Genomic DNA, 24,195 nt, shown 5'->3' on the forward strand with positions numbered 1-24,195 from the left:
TTCATTTCGTGGGTTTCTGCTGTTACATATCCTGTTGTTTAATGTGATGGTCTATTTCCAATCTGTGGATTGTGCCAAAGCTCTCCTGCACTCTTCACTATAAAATGTGTCAACATCAGCACTCAGCACCTATGCACCAGTGTTCTAAATTAAGCCAGGCAATGAATGAAACTCTATGTCTGTTCCCGGTTTATCACTGGCATTTTATTGTCTTGTGCCGGAATGCTTTGATGTCAGCAGTTACCCCCAGTGAAGGTTAGCCCCAAGTGGATTGAGGTCAACTTTGTTTCTTTTTATAGAACTAGAAAATAGCAGTGAATGAAAATGATTTCCTGTGAGTGCTAGGGACATCAGAAGGTTCTTTCATTATGTTTTCCTGCAGCGGGTCATATGGCTCTTGTACATGCACAAGCTGACTTCCTTTGCCTTGAGGGCACTTTGGTCTAATTTAATGAGCTGAGGCCCACCAAAGCAGCTATACTATTAAGCTCGCCTGGGCACACAGTATTTAGTGCAATGCTGTCAATATCTTTATTGTTTCTCTGTAATTAAATAATTGTAGGTAATTTTTCAATCACTCACAGTTATAGAATCTCCACATTGTCAGATAGTTTGCTTCACTAATGCAAAGTCACAATCTTGTTAAAAAAACTCAACTGCTTCACAGTTCTCATCAGTGCTTACTTGTTAAACCAAATCCACATTTCAGGAAGAGCTCATGTGTTCATGGAATTAGATTATATTTGCTAAAAATCACATTACTATAATAAGATTAGACTCCAGTTTGATAGTGACTTTTGATTTTGTAGCCAAACTTGACATCTTCTATGGTGCTTTTTGCTGACTTGTAAAGTGAATTTCTATCTTGCCAGTTTTGCCCGTAAGATAAAGGCACAGCCTAGGTGCTAGGACCTGTCATGATCCAAGTGGATTTCAGAACACCTCAAGATCAGTTACAGAAATTAAAATATTCTCTATTACAATCACTTCAATATGACGTTTAATTGATAATTCAGTTACTTATTGAGAATGTGTGAGATATTAAGTCAATAAAGACAGAGGATACTGAGAGCAAGGATATAAAAGGATGAATAACCTTTTCCTGTGCTACTCTTCTGTGATGCTAGAAGGTTATGATTTGATATGTAATCTTTTTCATGACCTGAACCTCACTGATTAATTTGAATTGTATTGTTCAATATGTACTGCACTACAATGCACACTGAAACCAAAGACACAGACATACCCATTGTTTGGGGTGCACTAGGTGCTGGTCAAGGGTCACATGACATCCAAAGTATACACACACTTAAGCTGTGAGTTGCAAGCATAGAATCCCTCCAGTGTGGAAACAGGCCATTCAGCCATCAAGTCCATATTGACCATCTAAAGAGCATCTCATCCAGATCCACACCCCTTCCCTATCTATTCCTTTAACCTTGCATTTCCCATGGTTAATCCACCTAACCTGCACATTCCTGGACACTGTTGGCACTTTAGCATGGCCAGTTCAACCTAACCTGCACATCTTTGAATTGTGGGAGGAGACTGGAGCACCCAGAGGAAACTCACACAGACACCGGGAGAATGTGCAAACTCCACACAGACAGTTGGCTGAGGGTGAAATTGAACCTGGGTCCCTGGCACTGTGAGGCAGCAGTGCCAACCACTGAGCCACCATGTCACCCCTGGATGACATCTTGGTGAAGCCATTAGAGCATGTGCAGAAATCATCCAGCGAAAGTATACAGAGCAGACCAATCAAAACTTAATCAGTATGCAATGTTTTTTCGATGCCATCAGTGTCATTATTTAGCCCAACAGTTCAGCTTATATTGGTGAACATATGTTCAGCAACAGAAAGGGTCTCCCTGATTCCCAGGTTTAAAATTTTATTACCATTAAAATGTTCATCAATCACTTGCAGGATTAGTTGTTGAAAGATTTTTGCTGGTATGCTATAATTGAACAAGTGTTTCATACTTTCCAAAACTGTTTAAAATTGCAAAGTCAAGAACAGAATGGTCTGGTAGGTGATAAATGAAGTTGTTCTGACTTAAGGGTTTCTGCACAAATTATTTGCTCCCTGATATAAGTGCACCAGCAGGCATTTCTATCGATAGGATGTATAAGTGACCAGGGCAAACTGCTGGAAGATAGAGGTGGGGAAAAAGAGTTCCCAGCAGCAAGATGTTCAGTCATTTTCCTTCCTGACTCTCACATGAACGGAGGTCAAAATCCAGTTTCAACATTACTGTTTGTGTGCTAGTGGGCAAATTTCTGTGTTCTAAGGATCACGGCTGATAAAAACTCTAATCATCCCTGCACTGCAAGTATAAAGAAAGGATGTCTCTCTCTCTTTGGTGGAAGCTAGGAAATAAGAAATCGCTGTTGAAAAGAAACAGATCAACAACCTATCAACTGACCTGCAAAGCCAAACATCTTGAAATCAGTAGCTCACCTACCAGCATCAATGCTTTTGGTATGACCCAATACAGCAGCTGCAGCATCCCATCATCTACTCTTCACCAAACTCAGAGACTCAAATATGTAATTTTAACTTTGTGTGTATGTATGCTGTGTTATTATTTCTCCTCACATTAAGTAATTAATAAGCTCACGCTTTCATTAACTCAAGAAAGTCTTTTTAAATTGGCTCCTTCAATGCATTTGGTCTGGGACAAAGATTTCCAGAAGGGATGAGATGATTTTTAAATTAATTTTGTTTGTGAGCAACTGAAGGGGTAAATGAATGAAGAAATAGAGTCAATATAACCCTCTTGTCTTCCAAACTTTACAGTGGTGGGTATCTTAATAAAGTGGGGAATATTGCTTGGTCATAGCAAAACATACAAAATTGGAACAGGACCAGGTCATTTAGGTCTTTTATTCTTCTTTGGCATTTAAAATGATCATGACTGATCACCAGACCTCAATTCCACCTTTCCACATCAGTACCAAACTCCCCAGCTCCCTTTCTTACTAAAACGTTATTGATTTCTCCTGAAGACTGGGCTCTGGCAAAATTCTACAAATTCGCATCTCTTACATGCCTAAATCAAGTAGTCAATTTCTAATCTGATCAATTTCAGCTGCAAGTTAATTGGTGTCATTTATTTCCCACAGCACGTATATCAACACCAACAACTTTCAGTGTCACCCCATTCATCACTTTTTTTAAAAAGTCTCTCCCAAATGATCAAAATAATTATAATCCTTGAGTTGTGTTTTTTGCCAGTCACTCAAATTAGCCATAATCCTTTGCAACATGTCTATGCCAGTTGCCAGCATATTTCCCAATTTATATTTGTACTCCTGAAGATCAAAAGCAATGCATCCACTATCCCTGATTGCATGTCTTTTAAAATCCAAGTGTGTCCATCAAACCCAGAGAAATTGTCAACTTGACGTCCTATTAATTTCTCCATCATCATTTCTTTACTAATTTAGTCAATTCAAATTCTTTATTTTCACTGGAACTATGGTTCCCCCATGATTTCCAGGTCATGTCTAATATCTTCTACCATAAAAACTGATCCAAAGTATTTGTCTAAAGTCTGTGCTATTATAACTTTACCTGGGTAGGATCTGCATTTACTTTCATTGGTCACTTTTAACATACTACCAACATTCTCATGATTTGTTTTATTGTATCCCTTTCATTTACACCATTTTCATTTTCTCTTTGATAACAATGTTGTGGGTGTTCCTACACCCTAAGGACTGCAGCGGTTTAAGAAGGTACTCTACTGCAATTAAGGTTGGACAATAAATAATGGCCAAGCAGCAACATGGTTATTCCGTGGATAGATATGGAAAATGCCCAAGCAGGGTTTTGAAAATATGAGCTATACTCATAAAGTTGGGCCAACTTATCCACAGGTTACAAACATGGAATCATAGAATCCTACATTGTAGGTAGAGGCTATTCAGCTCACTGATTCTGCACTGACCCTCCAAAGACCATCCCACCCACCCATCCCTGGACTCTACAAGGCAATATAGCACGACCAATCAACCTAACGTGAACATCTTTGGGTTTTGGGAGGAAGCCAGACCATTCTGCAGAGACCCATGCAGACACAGGGAGAAGGTGCAAACTCGACACAGTCACCCAAGGGTGGAATTGAAGCATCGTCTCTGGTCCTGTGCTGCTTGATTTTGTTTTTTCCAGAACCTTGACCTAAACCATCACAGCCATGTTACTTATTTTGTGTTGTGCCCGATATTAACCAACAGAGAAAATAAAGAAGGGCTTGCATTTGTGTACTTCTTTCTTGACTATCAGCTGTCTCATTGTGCTTTACAACCAGTGAAACTTTCGGCGACTGTTCAGGTGAAAGTTGCTTGCTGACCTTTTGATAAAAGTCTCTCCCACCACTAGCTAAATCCCAACATTGTTTGGAGGAAGCTAGATGGATTGACCTCTTCAGGGTTTCATTTGGATTATGGATGTGTGGATGGGCCATCATCACACCTGCTGCTTGTAGGGCTCTCGGAGGGGCAGAGCAGTGACCGGTAGTCAGCAGCTGCAATGCCAATGACAGATCACTGACAGAAGCATTGCCAAGCAACAGTAAAACCCAGCATTCTGATGGCATTTCATCAGAACTGATGTATGGCATCTATATGTCACTTCCACAGCCAATGAAGCAGTGTTTGAAGTGTAGTCAAGACTGTGCATTTGCTTCTGTTAATGCCTTTCCTGAATTCAAGAGTGGAAATGTGGCTCAGCAACCAACCAGTCAGGGTATCATTCATGAATAACATTGTGCTTAGTCATGGAATAAAACATACAGTCTGCTGCCTAACATGCAATTTGATGTTTATCATATTGCTGTCTTAAAGATGGGCTTGTGTGATGAAAATGTTAATTTAGTGACTCACACCCCATCCACCAAATAGCATTATCACCTAGTCTAAAATTTGGAAAATGATCATTTGCTTTGCCAAGTATGCTTCTCATGAACTTAGATGTCTCATACGTATTAATTAGTGTGCCCCATACAGTCTGGAACGTTATGTATTTGTTTTGACCTGCATTTGTGGTATCACAGGCTCATACTTTCATCAGTTACTATCGAGAACCATGTGTAACTACTTGTAAGGTTAAGGTTGGTAAATATTCGGCTTTCTGGGTGTCATTATGACAGCACTCTTTCATCTCTCTATGAGACTATAAAACCATGCATCTATTTCTGTCAAGGGTTGATTGCTATTTGAATGAAATGTCAAAATCATATGATTCAGAGGATGACTTCTTAAAAAAAAATCAAAATAGATTTTCAAGCACTAACTTTCAAGAATCTTTTACTGGACTCTTGAGAAGTCTTCTTTAGGGATAATATCCTGCCAGGTATTTTTGACATTCAGGGCATTGAAGAGTGTTACAAATTGACCAATTATTAAATATGGAACTGATTTTTCAATTTGTAATTAATGTATTTAAACCTGACTGTATAAAACTCAATCTGTTAAATACTATATTAATAAAATAGGGCTTTGGGAAATTGATCTAAACTAGTAGACTAGAACTCCTCACTAATCAGCAGCCTGTTTTAAAACATTTTCTTTTGAATTAAAATAAAATCAGGTGTGGTGTACAACACTATGAGCTTGATTGATTTAATTGGTTTATTATTGTCACATGTATCGAGGTACAGTGAAAATGTTTGTTTTGTGTGCAATGTAGGCACTTCTACCATACAAAGTGCATTAGGGTAACAGAACAGAGTGAGGAATAAAACATTATGGCTGTGGACAAAGAGGGAGGTCAACATTACATTTGAAATTTGAGAAGTCCATTCAGAAGGCTAATAACAGTGGGGAAGAAGCTGTTCTTGAATCTGTTGATACGTGCGCTTAAGCTTTTGTATCTTTTGCTCAACGGAAGAGATAGGTAGAGATTATAACCGAGGTGGGAGGGATCTTTGATCATATCGCTGCTTTTCCAAGGCAGCTTGAAGTATAGATGGAGTCATTGGATGGAAGGTTGGCTTGTGTGCTTCTTACTCTCAGTAGAAGACCAATTTCACCCGAACCACTTTTAACAACCCAGAGAACAAAGAAGAGTCATTGTAGACTTGAAATGTTAACTCTGTTTCTTTCCCCACAGATGTTGCCAGACCTGCTGAATTTCGCCAGCACTCTCTGCTTTTATCACAAGGGAACACTTGTTAACTGACAGTATATAAGCACTTCATTAGGTAAACGTGGATAACGCTTTGGCAAATGATGCATGAATTGTCTAAACAAATAATTAATGTATCTAATTGTCTCACAATAGTTTGATGGATATGCTTTTAACAGTAAAATATTTTATACCAGCAATATCCACTCTTGTTCATCCATGCATACATTTTGCATCATTCAAACTAATCTTAATCTGTGGAGAGAAAGGGTTTAATTCATTAATGCTTAAGATGAGGAGGTTAGTTTGACAGAGTTGTCATCTCTCCATTGTTTAATAGCCTGATATCATTTAATGTGCAAACTCACATGAAAAAGGGTCACCTGGATAAGAAACCAGGGAGGAATAAGTGCATAAATACATTTTGTTATTCAGTCGAAGGCTGATGGGGTAGCTTCTTCGTTGTCACAGAAAAATATTATGTAGTTAATTTTAAAATGTAACAGTTATGAGCCCATTGTCCAAATAATTCTCAGAATATTCACTCAGCATCAACAGACAACTGGAAAATAAGAACATCCCGTGTGTCCCTCACATTACTTCAGACATCTTCAAATGATTCTAAATTAAAGGTAATAGGTTGTCACTCAAAGCTCTGGCCAGTAATATGCCAGATTAGTGCAGTGTTTTATATTTAGAATGTTGTTGACAATAAATTATTTGTAAAAATGTAACCTTCCATAGGTACTATTTGACATGTTTCACATTCTGAAGTTTGATGACAGAGCAAATGTAAGCCGTTACTTCTAAGTTACAGTTCTCCTGTGTCTGTGTGATGAGCTATATTTCTGTATTACCTTTTCAACAGAAGAAACTTGTCTTCGTGTGGCACCTGTCATGACCTCATGCCAGTCCAAAACGTCTCATGATGGCGACTGTACATTGTAAGCAAAACACACAGTAATTTGCACAATGCAAGCACCAAAAACATCATTGGGATAAATGACTTGTTAATCTCTGTTGCTCATATTGGTTGACAGATTATTATTGTAAAGACTTTTAGGTGAAATACTCACCTGTATTCAAGGAATCACCATGGACTTTTTTAAGCTTCATCTGTATGTCCAATAACACAGCATTGTCTCAGGACAATAGAATTAATCTGGATTGTCCTATCTGTAAAGGGCAGTATTGGTATCGATATTTGGCTAGCTGATTCTTTGAATCTGTCATGACTATTCCCAGGCCGAAGTTTCTCAATTTGATCCAGAAGGGGTATTGTAGTGATTGGAACTAGGTGGATATTGTAGTCAACCCCTTGTCAGGGGTTGTTATCCTGGGCCAATCGGGAAGCCCTGGCCGACCCAATATAAACAGGGGATGCACTACTGTAGGCAGAAGAAAGAAATATATACAATATATATAAATGGGGGTTTAGAATCACCTCAGTTCAGGGGACTGTCTTTGAGCTGGCTTGCCCCACAACCAGGGTACTGTGCACAAGTAAATAAAGGGTGGCTAGGTGACAGGAATTGACCTCTGTGAAGTTATTTCAGATTTCAAGAGGAAGTTCAAATTAATTGATACGAAAAGACAATATAGGGGATTCGCTGTTGCCTCAGTTCAGGGGATTGACTATGATCTAGCTGGCCACAGCAATGTACTGTGCACAAGTAAATAAAGGGAGACTTGGTAATGGGATACCGGTCTCTGTGCAGTTATTTCAGATACCTCAAACTGTTAAAGTCCCTGGTGAGCAAGGCTGAATTAATTATTCACTCACTCTGTCTTTTAACTGCAATAAGTTGGGCTTTAAAAAAGATCTCTTTCCTTGTGGATGCCTTTCTCTCCAACTCAAAGAAGATTGTTTTGAAAGGAGTCCATTTAAACAGGCTTTCTTGAATTAGCAAAAAAAGAGGGTTTGATCATGACTAAACATAAGAAGAAGCAACAACGCATCAGACATTCGCATAGATCAGAAACAGAGGCAAGTCAAAAAAGATGATTTGTCATAAAAATTATGGATCAGTCTGACATTGTTCCTAAAGAGTGGAGGCTAGAACATTGCTTCTTTTGCAGTTGATGTAACGAGTAGTGTTGATGCTGGTAGTTGAACAATCACTTTCAAGATTCTTGGCTTTGAAGATTGATTGAAACTCTTTTCTCCTGATTCTTTTTGACAGTGGCTGAGTGAGAGACAATCTTTCCCGTTTTTTATTTGCAGTGCAAGGTGTGAATAAATGGCTGTTCTCAGAACTATTACCTTCAAAGAACATTAGTCCACACATCAGAACATGAAGCTACTAATGCACCTGTATTAGTATTATGACTTTTAAATCCTTTTTTGTACATTTCTGAAATGTTCAAACACAAGGATTCTGCAAGGAGATGGGAGATAGTCAGCCCTTTCATTTCACAAATGAAAATTTTGGAAAATTTTGTGGAAAATGCTGGAGTTCTGAATCAAACACACAGAATGCTGGAGAAACCCACTCGGTCTGGCAGCATCTGTGGAGAGAGGAATAACATTTCAAATCTGGTTTGTGTCTTTTTTGGAACTGCAGTTGACCTGCTGAGTTCCTCCAGCATTCTCTATGTTTCCTGTTACACTTCCCTCTCTGTTTGAAGTTTCTTTGATGCTCTACTGGTGCATCATATCTTACTGTTCATTGTGAAGCCATTTGGCCTGGCCAGCATTGATCCCTGAGTGAGTCACAAATGGCCTCTTCTTTGACTTTGATCATATTTCATTTAAATTTCATCTTGAATTTTTCAGAACATTGTTGCTTGACCTTTGAGGCTGTAAAGTGCCTAAGCAGAAAATGAGATAATGTTCCTCAACCCTGCATTGTGCTTCATTGGATCATTGCAGTGAGGCCCAGAACTGAACTGTTAGCATGAGAGCAAGATGGTTTATTAAAATGACAAGCAATTGGAAGGACAGGGTCATTCCATGGACAGAGCAGAGGTGTGCAGCAAAGCATTTGGTTCTGCTAATGTAAAAGAGACCACATTGGGAGCAGTGAATGTCATAGACAAGGTTGAAAGAAACACTCTGCTTCAACCAAAAGCTGTGCATGGGGCTTTAGACAGTGAGGAGGGAGGAGGTGAATGGACAAGTGTTACACTTCCTGCAATTGCATGGGAAGATGCCACGGGGAGTAAGGGGATGTTAGGAGTGATGGTGGAATGGACCAGGTGTCAGTAGTGTTGAGATTGGAGGGGAAGGGAAGATGTGTTTGGTAATGATATTCTGCTACATGTAGTGGAAATGGTAGAGGGTGATCTTTGGAATGTGAAGATTAGTAGGTTGGAAAGTGATGACAATGGGAACCCTATTGTTCTCAAAGGAGGGAAAAGGGTATTGCTGGATAAGGCTGAGGAAAGGCTGAGAGCCAATGTTTGAGAGATGGGTACCAATTTTCTGTCCTACTTCCTCTGAAATCATAACCTCTTAGGTCTTGCATTCCAGATTTCATTAACCCCAATTATTAATGAAAAATGAAATTTTGACCCACCATTTTATAAACTGCTGTTATCTTTAAGTAAACTTTATGTAAATTGGAATTTGATTTATAGTTTGCAAATTAAGTATTTTTTCAACTTTTGGTCTGTGAGCGTTACTACAAATCTTTAAGTTCAAATTCATAAGTTGCAAATCCGTTGAAATATTTTGTTTCTATGAAATAAGACCATGGGAGCAGTGGTAAGCCATTGAGCCCATTGAATCTGTTCCACCAAGTGATAAGATTATGGCTGATCTGATAATTATCAACTTCACCTTCCTGCCTTATCCAAATAATCTTTAACAATTAAAAACCTGTCTATTTCAGCCTTAAATATATTTAGTGAACCAACCTCTGCAGCTCTCTGCGGTAAAGAATCCTACAGATTTACCAGTGTAAATGAGTGAAGGAATTTTTCCTCATTCCTGACTTACATGGTTGACCCCTTACTTTGTGAATATGCCTCTGATTCTAGAGTCTTCCTCAAGGGGAAACATTCTCCACACATCTACCCTTGTCAAGCCCCGTTAAGAATCTTGATTGTTTCAATAAGGTCATTGCTCATTCTCCCAAACTCCAATGTGTACAGGCCCAACCTATTCAACCTCTCCTCATAAGCAAATCTCTCTACACACTGGATTAACCAAGTGGACCTTCCCTGGACTGCCTCCAATGCCAGTATATCTTTCCTTAGATAAGGGGAACAAAACTGTTCACAGTATTCCAGCTGGGGTCTGACTAGTGCCTTGGATAGTTCCAGCAAAACCTCCCTGCTTTTATTCTCCATTCCCTTTGAAATAAAGGACTACATTCCATTTGCCTTCCCAATACTTGCTTTAAATCCTTTTAAATCCCTTGAACTGCCTGACCTGAACTGACCGACTCAAAATCCAACAAGATCCAAAATACAGCACAGATTCAGAACAGAGATTGCCAGTTTTGAAACACCATACCTGTACTAAATTTTATCAAGAGGTCATTTTGTCTACTTAAAGCTAGAAGTTTTAAGAGATTTCTGAAATTTTCAGGTAAGACCTTTAGTCCTACTACTGCTAGTTGTTCTAATGCAAACAAATCCAGAGCTGGTTCCACTGAAGAGCTACTGGAATTAGCACAGTAAATTGAAGCTTCACAGATTCAATTGTGGGGCTTATATGTTTAAATTACAGGCCAAGAAGGTTACAATTTATAGCCAGAAGCACACTGAACTAACTATTCTGCAGCTAGACTGGACAGCGTGTTGTTAATTCAGAACATACATTCTAAAACTAAAATGTTCACCGCACTTTCTTCAGATGTATGTTTCCAATTTATGGGGGACAGCAAATTAAAGGTATTTGGGAGACTTAACATGTGAGCGCCGCAATTTTCATTTTAAATAAACATGACTCTTTAGGGATAATTCTAAATTTTATTTTGGCTTCTCCCCTTACGCAGCACCTCCCCCGACCTTGTACCCAAGAAGCCTGTCCCTGCCACCAAATATTCTTCTTCAGGGCAGTCCTGTGGAGAGTATAGTTTTAGTTTCAGATGTAATGCACATGGGTGAACAACTGCGGGTTTCAGATATCCTTTAAGCTTAAGCTTTGCAGAACCAAAGCCAGTGGAAAAACACAGCCTTCAGCTTCAATTCACCTTTGTGACACTTGAAGCCAAAGTTAAACTCATAAATGCCCATCCTGATTTACTGCAAAACCTGTTGAAACCTGCAGTGAATTTCATTGTAAGGCATGTTATCATGATAAACAGAAAGAAAATTCCATAAAACTAAGTGGAGTAAATCTGACTGAGCCAGAATATAAGTCTGCATTTCATCATGAAAGCCAATATCTCCTTCATCGTTATGTGAGCTATATACAGTATATGTATATATAAGAAAGATCAAACTGCTCCAAGCACAGAGGCTTATTTTCTGATGAGCATTCCTGACCTAATTATCGGCAAAGATCCAAGCCTGTTGCTTGAGTTTGACTAGTTGAAATTAAATGCGTGTTGTTCTGCTATAACGCATGTTTCATTGAAGTGAATTCACTGTAACGCAATTGGTGAACTGGGGACACTGTTTCTAAAGCACAGCCTTTTAAAATGTGTGTTGGCTGTAACGCGAGTGCATTGCCAACACTTTGCGTTGTTTCTAATACACAATTTTTCTCTAACAAGGGATTGCACGAGAATGCAACCATTACGTTATAGAAGAACTATCTGTATCGATCCGTATCATGAAAACAACATACATTTGTATAGTGCCTATAATGGAGCAAAATGTCCCAAGGCACTTCATAAGGCATTGCCTAACAAAATTTGCCAATGAGCCAAATAAGGAGATATCGCAACAGACTTAGTCAAGGTATCAGTACAGATTTAATCAAAGAATTAGGTTTTAAAAACATCCAAGAAGATGAGAGAGGAGAGAGATTAGGAAATTAATTGTAGAGCATAAGATTCAGCCAGCTAAATGCACGGCCAATGATGATAGAGTGATTAAAATCATGCAAGGCCAGAATGAAAGGAGCAACAAAGGATTGGGATTAGAAAATAAACATGAGAAGTTTAAAATGGTGCCAGTGTAGGAGAGACAGGGGAATGGGACTCTGCAAATATGGACACAGGTGGCCAAGTTTTGGGTGAGCCTACAAATCAGTTGTGCAAGGTGGGAGTTTGGCCAAGGTGACACTGGACTATTCAAATCCACAGATGTTAAAGACGTAGATTAACATCTCAGCAGCGGATAAACTGAAGCAGAGTCTAAGTCATGCTATATTGTGGAAGTGGAAAAACGCCATTTGAGAAGAGACAGATATGTGGTGAAATGCTCACTTCAAAGTCAAATACAAGGTTGAGAGGGGTTCTACTGATACACTTGGCAGGGAGTAGGATAGAGCCAGTTGCTAGGTAATGGAGTTTATGGTGGGGACCAAATGCTTTGTGCTTCTCAATGTTTAGCTGGAGGAAATTTCTGTTCATTCTGCAAGGAATGTCAGACAGTGGCAAAAGGAAAGCAGATAGTGTCAAAATGAAGATAGCAAAGCTAAGAGAGAGGTGAACCAGCAGTATACTTCTATGCATTCAATTTAAGAAGATTATTTATCCACACATTCACCCAAAAGTCTAAACACTGTGCCACTCACTCACACAGTCACACTCAAGAAAGATATCATTAAAGATAACAATGCACTTCTACAAAGACTAAACAAGTGAATAGTTCACAGCTCATGTCATTGGCTCAGTTTGGAGGCCACAGATGTTCTGGATCTGGTAAAGAAAAATAGAATGGTGACATTGTTCAAAGTCAGGAGGTTGTGTATATTGGAGGGGATCTTGGAAATGATGGTGTGCTTGTCCTAGGTGACAAAGTTCTCAGGTTTGATGATGCTCCTGAAGGAGCCTTGGTGAAGGAGCATTGTATCTTGAGGCTGTTACACACTCTTGCCACTGTGCATTGGTGGTCGAGGGACTGAATATTGAGGTTAGTGGATGTGGTGCCAATCAAGCAGACTGTTTTTTCTATATACTGTCAAGCTTCTTGATGTGGAGGTGCTAGTGTTGGACTGGGGTGGACAAGGTCAGAAGTCACATGATACCAAGTCATAGTCCACCAGGTTTATTTGAAATCACAAGCTTTCGGAGAGCTGCTCCTTCGTCAGGTGAAATCATAACCTGGTGTTGTGTGATGTCTGACCTTGTCAAGCTTCTTGAGTATTGTTGGAGCTTCACTTATCCAGGAAAATGAGGAGTGTTCCATCAGACTCCTGATTTGTGCCATGTCGATGGTGGACATGCTTTGTGAAATCAGGGGCCATTACTTGACGTGGAATTTCCAGCTACTGATCTGAAATTTTGTAGCCACTGTAATTGTATGTCTGGCCTAGTTCAGTTTCCTATCAATGTTACCCCCTAAGTTGAAATCAATGATATCAAATGAAAATGGATCAAATCACCATTGTTGGGATGGTCATTGCCTGGTACTTGTGTGGTATAAATAGCTTAACTGCAAATGTCACCCAACTTTTGGCCACCAGCTTAGGTACCCAGTGAGTTACCATTTTAAATAATAAAAGACGGATTTGGAAGCTTCCACAAGAACACAGATTACATCTGAAGTTAAAAATGGGACATGGCTTCACTGGGCATAGCAGAGATAAAAGCTCGCTGCCAGTGTATATGTAGAAGCCGATGTGTCTTTTGATGATGTTGCTGAAGAGCAACATGTAGGTGAGAGGTAGGAAGAGATAAAGGATAGATTCTTGGGCAGTGCGAAAGGAAACAGTGCAGGAAGAGAAACCATTGCATGTAATTATCTGGCTGCAACTGGACAGAAGAGAGTGAATGTGATGTCAGTTTTAGCCGCATCTCTACCTTTTATCCCAATGCCCAGCTTCTCCTGCTGCAATCCCAATGATAAAAGTGCATGGAAATATGGTAGAGCACACATTACAAGTGAAGCTTTTCAAAATAATTTTTTGATCATGACTTTGCGCTATAACGTAAAGATTTAAAACCAAACTCTTGACTTGACAATCATGAGTAGAGATTGATGGAATTAATAGAATCTTCCATGAATTTAAGTGAGTAAAAGGTCAATTTAATATATATTACTGTGATAACTGTTCATTGATCTTTACAGAAAGATAATCATGTTAAATCATAAAAAATACTTGCTTCATACAAGATTTGTTACTAAATTGTTGTAAAATAATGATATCAAATGTATCAGTGCAAATTGTGGCTACAGCTATTATGCAGGGACAGGATTATCATTCATAAGCATTATTTCATTTTGAAATTCTACCCAGTCTCACTCACTTATCAAATATAAAATAGTGTAAACATTGACTAATTTTGCAGGGGCATACCTGTGCCCAAAGGACTTCTAACTTTGTTTGACTTATTATCTTCAGACAATGTTCACATGGCTGAAAGAGGCATTAGGACTCATTATATTTTAATGATGAACATAATGTCATGATTTGGGCACCACTGCATACAAAAGGCTTTTTTTTAATAAGCCTTTGCCCTGGCCTAACCAATGGCTTCCAACAATAGGTGTTTTCTTATCTTGAAATAGTTTACCTCTTCCTGGCTCGAGAACACTCATGGGGACAATTTCAAGCCCATTTCTACTTCCCCAGCCCAATATTCTCCACAAATATCTACTCCTCATTATGACTTACCATATCGGCCATTGTCCTGCTAAATCTATTCCATTCCGTTGTTGTGTCCAATATTAGGACCCGCAGTTATTGGCAAGGCCAAAATGCTGCAAACATTTAGTCTCGTACATTCAATTCAAGATGAAGTAAAGGATCAAAAATTATTGAAGGAAATTACTTTTCATTGTTATTTATAGTCTTGTTGGAAGAAAGGGGAAGGGACTTTGTGCCCTTAGGACAACAAAAGATGGCACGTTAGCTCAGTGGTTAGCACTGCTACCTCATAGCACCAGGAACCTGGGTTCAATTCCATCCTTGGATGGCTGTGCGGAGTTTACACATTCTGCCCATGTCTGCATGGGTTTCCATCCACAGCACAAGTTAGATGGTCTGGCCATGGTAAATTGTCCAAAGATGTACAGGCTAAGTGTGTTAGCCATGGTAAAACATGTGTTTATGGGGATAGGCTGGGATTGTTTTCCTACGGTCGGTGAAGAATCAATGGGCCAAATGGACTCTTTCTGCAGTGTAGAGATTATATGATAATAAAACTTGTGATCACCTTTAGACAAGTATAGAATGATGCTGGCTCCTGATATTTCCTTATCAGGGAATGTTGTTCCTGTGCTGAACGCTGTTGTCCTGGTAACTGTCGATCTATTGATCCATTGGCTTTGTTGGGGCCAAATTGATCGCTGAAACTGATGCCAATCTGGCAGCCTGCACAAGTGGTCATGTCACACCTTTGTCATCAGCTGTCTGTAGTGTAGGAGCAGTATCTCCTGTTGTATGTTTGTGTCTGTGATGATTTAGCTGGATCTTTCTGTTCACCATGTATGATTGAAGTATTTACATACCTGCCAAGTTGCCACGTGATTGGCTTTTGTTGAGACTGTTGAACATTTGCAGTCTGACTGGCTTTCCGAATCTGAGCTTTGACCATGGTAGCTTTACCAAAGTGAAATTATGTTTTTTTGCCTTTCCACACATGTCACTCACTGCTGTTGCTCATGGCATTTCTGCTACAACTGCCACTTTATTAGTATCCAGGCAACATTCTTTCATTGTCAGCTTGACTTCAGGCATCTTCAGTTGTACTTATTTTTTTTGTTCAGCTTCAAGTTCTTCTGGTGAGTTCTCTCAAGCAGTCACAAAACATTCCGATAATGTTTGGTGATAATTTCTTCCATTGTATCTCCACATCTTTGCATTAGCAGAACATGCATACTCTGGAAAGATCACTGACTGTGTCAAACTGTTTGCATTGGTACACCACCAGAGCTGTGACAATGGCATGCACCACCAAGTGTCATCTAGAATATAGTTAGAAAACTAATGATTTCATTGAACTTTACTTGCCAGTAAACATTATGTGGACCTTGGGTTTTAAAGGATTGGCGAATTGTGGCAAGAATTTGTGGGCGGCACGGTGGCACAGTGGTTAGCACTGCTGCCTCACAGCGCCAGAGACCCGGGTTCAATTCCCGACTCAGGCGACTGACTGTGTGGAGTTTGCACATTCTCCCCGTGTCTGCGTGGGTTTCCTCCGGGTGCTCAGGTTTCCTCCCACAGTCACAAAGATGTGCGGGTGAGGTGAATTGGCCATGCTAAATTGCCCGTAGTGTTAGGTTAAAGGGGTAAATGTATGGGTGGGTTGCGCTTCGGTGGGTCGGTGTGGACTTGTTTGGCCGAAGGGCCTGTTTCCACACTGTAAGTAATCTGTAAGTAATCTAAAAAAAAAATTTCTCCCATAGCATAAGGGCAGCAAGATTCTTCAAAGCTTTATTAAAATCCTTTGGATGTACGCATACCCTCAGCTTTCCAGACTGTGTCATGTTTCCTAAGTTGCTCATCCAGAAATGGGAATTATCACTTTTTTGATTATTCCCATCTTTTCAAGCTCCTCTGTTTTGATTTCAGGCTGGATTTGAGGGCAACGGAGCTATCCTCAGCTGAGTTGGCATCACACTCTCATTTATTTTTAGATGGTATTGAAGGCATCCAAGACCTGTAAAAATATCTATGCATCCTTTATAGATTGGTCCAGCAGCCAATGACTTAGTGACCTGTAAAATGGTGCATTTTCCTTCTGACATGAGTAGGATTACCAGTCTAGGCTTTAGATGTGCATCAGCTGAAATAAGTCAATCTTGCTTAATCTCTCCAATCAGAAATGCCATTCTTTGCATTGCATTGAGTTCACAGCTTCATTTATCCTGTTGAGATGAATATTGTTATGATGTCAGATAAGCTGTCCTTGGACTTTGCACATATTGAACTTTTGGCCTGGTGTGCGCTCATGTGTATTCCCTTCCTGTCTAGTGAAACCTTCCAATGTCACAGCTGAGCAGAATCAGGAAAACATCAAATAGAAAGACTAATAAGAATGATTAAAAAAAGACTGACTAACCCCCTCCCCTAAAAACTGTCTCCTGCAGACATGTTTTGTGGAATCTCTTTCAAAGTTATAGAAGAACTGTGACTGCAACATCTGGTCTGTATGTGTCAGTGGTCTGACATCTTAGTTTGTGGACTATTATGCTGTGAAGGTCACAGCTTTATGAACAACCATTAAACACCCCTACACTGCAGGTAAAGAAAGAGAAAATAAAATCGACTGCTCTAAGTGCTGTCTGTTAGCCACTATTGAAAGGAATCAGGTAAAAAAATTTCAATCAATCAGCAAAGCCAAGAATCTTAAAGTCAACTTCTCAGTTATCAATGTTACTGGTACTATCTAATGTAACTGCTGCAACATTCGATTATCTACTCTTAGCTAATCACTCATGACTGATGCAGGTACATTTATTTTAATATATCTAGTTTGGGACTCAATGTTTATTCTTAATCTGTCTGTATATGTGTTGTGTTTTTTTTTTGCATTTAGTAACTAATAAACACACTCTTCTGTTAATTCAAGAAACCCTGGTTAAAGTGGCTCCTCTTAGAATATAATGCTGTTTTGTCAGGTAAAAGATATACAGAAGGGAAGTTATCCTTTTTACATTAACCTTGTTGCAACCAACAAAGGTGCAGGTGAATAAAGAAGAGGAGCCAGCTCATCCCTCCTCAACCAAAGCTTAACAATTTGAGGTTTGCTGCCCAAAGCCATAACAATTTGGAAAACCTTGCTAAGGGACTGTTTGTAACAGTATCCTTCCATCATATAGTCTCAACATTGGGTAAACTTGAACAACTTTGCACAGACCTGAGAAGGTCATGATGGTGCATGAAGCATCAGTGTCTATCTGAAAGTTTACATTCACTTAATGCTTTTCTCCTACAGTCAAATTTCTAACAGTCACAATTCAGTTACCACCTTTAAACCTGATCATGCTACCTGTTTCATGGTGTACTGATTTATTAAAATTATTTCCCAGCACCTTTGCAGCAGCCATCCTTATAGACTCATTTGTTTTTTGCCTAACAAAACATTTGCGTATTACATGTTTAGCTTCTTGCAGATAAAGTACTGTTTTCCTGATGCTACACGTTTGCTTTTTTTAATGTCAAATGAACACTACATTATTTACATTTTGTGCTCTAACCTAGATGTTTCTCTTCTTTCTGCAAATATTTATTTTCTTTCCATCATGTTGTTTGTTAAACCTGGACTATCTTGAGGCACAATGCAAATCCTTTTTATTTTCTCCCATTAATACTCTCTAGTTAATAATTGGCAACTTCAGATCTTTTACGCATTTCAGTAATACTCCGAGAATAAGTTTCTTCTCTCTCAACAAGCATACTCTTTGATGGGATATTTTATGCCTGACATAATCCTATTACGAAGAAGATCAACTTTTCGTTGCCCGAACTAACAGATATCAGCTAGATTTCTCAATACTAACACATGCTAATCAATACGTTCCCTCTCCCCTGAGCTTTGATATTGAGGAAATGCTATTCATAATTTGCAGAGAATCAAGACAATCAAAATTTCTCCAGTCTGACTTTTCTGCTCCTCAGTGATACCTGATCTGCAATACATCTTGTAGCAACCTTTCTCCAGCACTGATAAAAGAATTGCTACTCTTATTTGTTCAGATTTTTAAAAAAAGATCTGTAACTGCTTCATTATTTTTCCATTGCTACTGGAAGAACTTTTAAATCTGTTTTATATTAACTTTCATTTCCTCAGTACTCGGCACTGGAAAATTCACAGCCACTCTGACTCAGTCAGCAGTTCAAAGTTTCGGACTGCTGTTCCAATTTATCCTTGCTGTTTCTTATAGCAACTCTGCAGTTGGTTCTCTATAGTTCTGAAAATCCTTGTAATTTCAGCTGCACACTTTTGAGAACATGTCTCATCTGGTAGATTTCATGGCTATTGCTTAAATTGAAAGTATCTGCATCAGAGCTCACAGGACTACAGCAAGTCAGAGTAGACTCACTATCTGCCCTCTAGCGCCGGGGGAAAAGGTCCCACTGAATTCTTTTGAAGAAGTCCAGGAGATTTGTCCCTAGCATCCAACCCAAGATCTGGTCATTACCACATTGCTGATTTCGGTGACTTGTTTGGTGCAAGTTGACTACGACACTACAAGTGACCACACTTTCATTTCTCAGTTTACACTTCTGGATCACATTTAGCTTTGGCATCAGATTTTTACAGCATAGTTTCAAGTTCTTTGAAAGAAAAATGAAAGAAGCGAAACAATTACAATTGCAGCAGCCTTCGTAACAAAGTGACATATAAAGGTGAATGGAAATAATCATTTACGTGTGTTCTACAACATTAACAATATAACTGAGTCGAGGTTGAAGGTTATTTGATCAATTTTTATTCATGTCTGGCTGTGAGTAATGCTGCTGATATTGGGAAGTGCATGTAATTAGTTACCCAGTTTCTAGAAAAAGTAGGGCAATCCCCGGTTGAGAAGAGATGTTCTGGTGGATAAAAGCCACAATTACATAAAGTATGCCTGATTCCAGATGCAGGAGTACTGTGACCTGAGTGAAATGCTGCAATCATCACAAGAATGAGTCTCTGACCAGTGAGAACAAGTTGAAGTACTGCTGGAGAAGCTAGAACTTACATGCCTCATTTATCATCGTAGCTACAGCGGCTGTTTGAGTGCTATATTTCTCTCATACAAATTCCACGTGCAAAGGCATATATTTGCCCATGCTAAACAACAAAAGATTTTTGGTCACCAGTTCTAATCTCTTACCATGTGATTTGGTGTGAAATCTTGTTTGGTATGTTCTTGAGATGTCACTTAGGACATTTTATGATTTAAAACTGCTAAATTAATGCATGCATTAAGGAGTACTGAATGGATGGGATAGTGAGTTGTGAAGACAGAGTACCAGAGAGGAGAGAATTGAAAGGCAACCTAATGGTGTTATTTTCCCATATGACTGCTCCTGATACCTTTGCCACCTCTACCAGTATGTAGTACTGAGTAACAATTGTTTGTAGTATTTTGCTGCCACCAATCCTCCTTTGTCTTTGCTTTGTCTTAGGCCTATCTAGTGATTAGTGATAGAGGATATACCACTACACAGTATCTACAGAAATGACAGTATTGTTAAGAGAAGAAAAAAGGTTATTGCATAAAAACAATAAGCACAATTACATTGGGTCAGGGTATAATTGCTAGGACCTTAGGGAACTGGTACAAATATGTGTGCTCTCTCTGAAAAACCTTTTCTCTATCCACAAACTCTGACATCAGCTGAATGGGTGGAGCCAATGTGAACATGAACATTAACCCCTACAGAACCACTGTTATACAATAGCATTAACAGAAGAGAAGGATCTTGGAGAGGCAGGATAAGAAGTAAAGGAAAGGGAACTAATAAAGTGGGAATTTAAATGATGGTCTTGGGTCCAAAGAGGTAACCAAAGTATGTATGGAAAAAGACATGTGAAACATTCATGTTTCATGAGCTTAGTGACATAGCCTTAGTTGAGAAGCATGTATTCTGGGAGAAAGTGAGGACTGCAGATGCTGAAGATCAGAGTTGAAAAGTGTGGTGCTGGAAATGCCCAGCAGGTCAGGCAGCATCTGAGGAGTAGGAGATGCCAATTTTGAGCATAAGCTCTTCATCAGGAAAGATGAGCTTATTATGAAGAGCTCCTGATGAAGAGCTTACGCTCGAAACGTGACTCTCCTGCTCCTTGGATGTTGCCTGACTAGCTGTGCTTTTCCAGTGCCACACTTTTTGATGCATGGTATTCTAGTTATGAAAAGGAATAGGTAATGGTAAAGTCAGTGTAATCCCAGGGAGCTGCTTTCTTATTAGAGTGAGACAACTGGTAGTGAGTTTAAACTGAGAGTCATCACGTCTCAAGCAGGTTTAAGAAGGTGGGACTATCATGGTGACCTCAACCAGGCTGGAAATGGAACCAATGTTGTTGGTGACACTCTGCATTGCAAATCAGCTGTCCAGCTAAGTGAGCTAACTGACCCACAAACATGGAACGAAATTCAACAATAGGTAGTAGGTTCGAGCTGGACATTGACATTGAAGATCATGTCACCAAAGGACAGCATATAAATGAAATACAGATGGGACCCAAGGATAGATCATTGGAGAAGTGCTCTTATGGCACAGTGGTAGTGCTCTGATTCAGGAAGTCCCGATTCAAGTCCCATCTGCCCTAGAGATGTACAATAACATCTCTGAATGGGTTGGTTAAAAAATATATAGATCCTTGGGGAAGACACAACAAAAACTATGTAAGAGTAGGATGAGAAGGCATTATGGATGATTCTCTAGATAAATTTGGAATCAGATGAACCTTTCCCAGCTGGACAACAATGGAGGGGAATTTGAGGAGGATGGTGCAATCAAACCTTACAGAGCATCTTATCAGAGAGAGAAGTAAAAGTTTAAAAGGGGAATTCCAGAGTTCAAGGGCACCCAGTTGAAACTGGTGAAAGGTTGAAAATCAGGCATAAGCGTAAGTTTCAACTGGTGGAGCACAAAACTCTCGAGGCTGCTGAGTTAGAGGAGAAGATAAGATAGAGAGCAATTTGAAATCGAGGTTTCGAATGTTAAATCTATGGTGCTGTCAGTTGATCTGATTGTGCAGATCTGAAGGCACTAGGGGAAATTTTAGCTTTCAATGACTGGCCAAGCTAGTTGCTGCTGCCTACCCATTCCTACTGCCAGAAATCCCAGGTTATTTTGGTAGTTTCATTTCAACACTCTTGGCATGTGGCACAATCTGGATTGGGTTCCCTCTACAACATGCTAGCCTTGGCCAGTGCACCATCAGCAGTTCAGATACTGTGACAGCCTGTTGGTACTATGCAGGGTCAGTGAATTTGAAGCTTTGACAGACAGTGAGATTAGTGAGATGTAGCAGCAGGGGCTCACAGTAATTTTGTAAGGCCCAAAGGAAATACTTGTGTCTCTTACTCCATTAAGTTATAACATTTTGGGAAATGTTTTGGGGTTACCTTTACAGCAATGGTTCCTCAAAGGGCCAATGGTTAGATAGATCCATGCTATGACACATGGATAGACCAAGCTCAGTGCTCTCTTTCTCCCATGTTGGAAATAGCAACGGTGGTCCTACACCCATCATAAAGTCTCAACTTGTTTAGTTCAAAGGGGCTACTGGCTAAGATATGCAAGTTATCCAACTGTCTATGGGATGGTACTTTCAAATGACCGAGGTGAAAGTGTTGGCACGAACAGGACTAAGCGTGGTTAGGGAAGCATTGAGCTTAGATGAGAAAGGATATAATGAATTGACATTGAGATTAAAATTACTTGGATGAGAAAAAATTAGATACTGCCCACACTTGATATTATCAACCCATTCCCACCAAAGTCAGCTAATTAAAATTGGCTAACGTTTTGCAACTCTCTTCTGCTCACTTGGCTAGTGTAATTGGATTCAATGGTCAACTGCATTGTGAATTATTGAAATTGACAAAGAAAAGCAATGATGATGTGCTTATAGAGGAACCTCACTTTAAACCCCACTTTAATTTAGAACCCTAATGGTATTATCAATCGGGGATATGCAGAAAAAATGGTGATAGCTGCAGTTAGCATTTGGTATTCAGCTTCAATTGGCATTAAAAAAGAAGAAAAAGATAAGGTTATTGTCCACAAATACTAATTTAGAAAAGAAATTTCCTACTTACTAGGGTTTATCTTTAATTTACTTATTGATTTCCCTCCCCATAAAGATTGTACTGCTCCAGGTCTCCAGTCACATCCATAGCTGTTCCCATGATGGAGGTCACGGGGGCAGATCTTGTAATTTTTTCCAGCTCGGGTGCCTCGAGGCTGGTACAAAGTATTGATTCCTGTATAACTGGTGGGTCTCAGTAAAAAGGGAAATTACTGACTACTCTTTTTTAAAATGAGTTCAAAGTCTTTCCTCTTTAGCACAATTCAAGTTTCTTGCAGGGATTTTTTTTTTCCATGTGCCCACTCTGTTTAATGACATTGTTAGTAAAATATCTTGTTCAGGATTGTGTAAAAGAAGAGTGATGTTGATCCCCAGGAAGTATTATTAGCTGTGTGTCTGGTGAGAAGCTAAGGGGCATGCACTGTGATGAGTTAATGAAAAGCACTTGTTCCATTTGACCAAACATCCCATGTGAACCAACCCATCTGAAAACCATTCTGCTGAAAACACTGGGAACAAAGCAGGATTGATTTAGCTAATGTTTGTGAAAAGTCCTCTCTTTACTTATTCTACATTCCTTTGCTTATTTTCTTCAGGCATGCTCCTCTCTGCCCTCTCCTATCCAGCAAGCACTGTTCTATAACCTCTTTCTTGCACCCTCCTCTCCCTGACCTACCCATTCCTCACTCCACTTCCCAAGTCCAGATCCACTAACTAAATCCCAGTCCCTCTTAACATCAAGCTAGGAGGAGTGAGGTATCAAAGATAAACGGCATTAACTCACCCTGCTATTCTTCCTTCATGGTTGAGGAAATTTTCAATTTGATAGTGCGACTGAGATTGGAAATTCATTGTGCAGTGAATACTGACCAAAAAGTCTTAACCTTATAAATTTTTGCTGAGAATTAACCTTGAAGTTCAATGAGAATCAACTTGTCTCATGTTGTGACAAGTGATGGTAGGCAGTAGTGATGCAGGGTCAGTCATCAGAAAAAATGTTTTACAACAGCTGTGTTTTAAGCCACATCATTTGCTGACATGGTTTAGAATTGCCTCTATTTGATGTATTGGAAACTTCTGTAAAGTGACTAAACCCATTCAACTGAAATAATAGACTTAAAATAATAAGATAACACTGTGACTATAAATTGACAGTAACCTTCTCGTTACGAGGTAAACGCTTGAGTTACTGGATTGAATCAATCTTATTTCATGATTGCACAAATAACTAAAGTCAATTGGAAAAAAATTCAATTCATTGCATTTGAACTGTGAATTTTTTTTTCTGCTATGCATCATTAAATAAAA

Source organism: Chiloscyllium plagiosum, chromosome 4, assembly GCF_004010195.1.
Source record: "Chiloscyllium plagiosum isolate BGI_BamShark_2017 chromosome 4, ASM401019v2, whole genome shotgun sequence".
NCBI classification, from domain to species: domain Eukaryota; kingdom Metazoa; phylum Chordata; class Chondrichthyes; order Orectolobiformes; family Hemiscylliidae; genus Chiloscyllium; species Chiloscyllium plagiosum.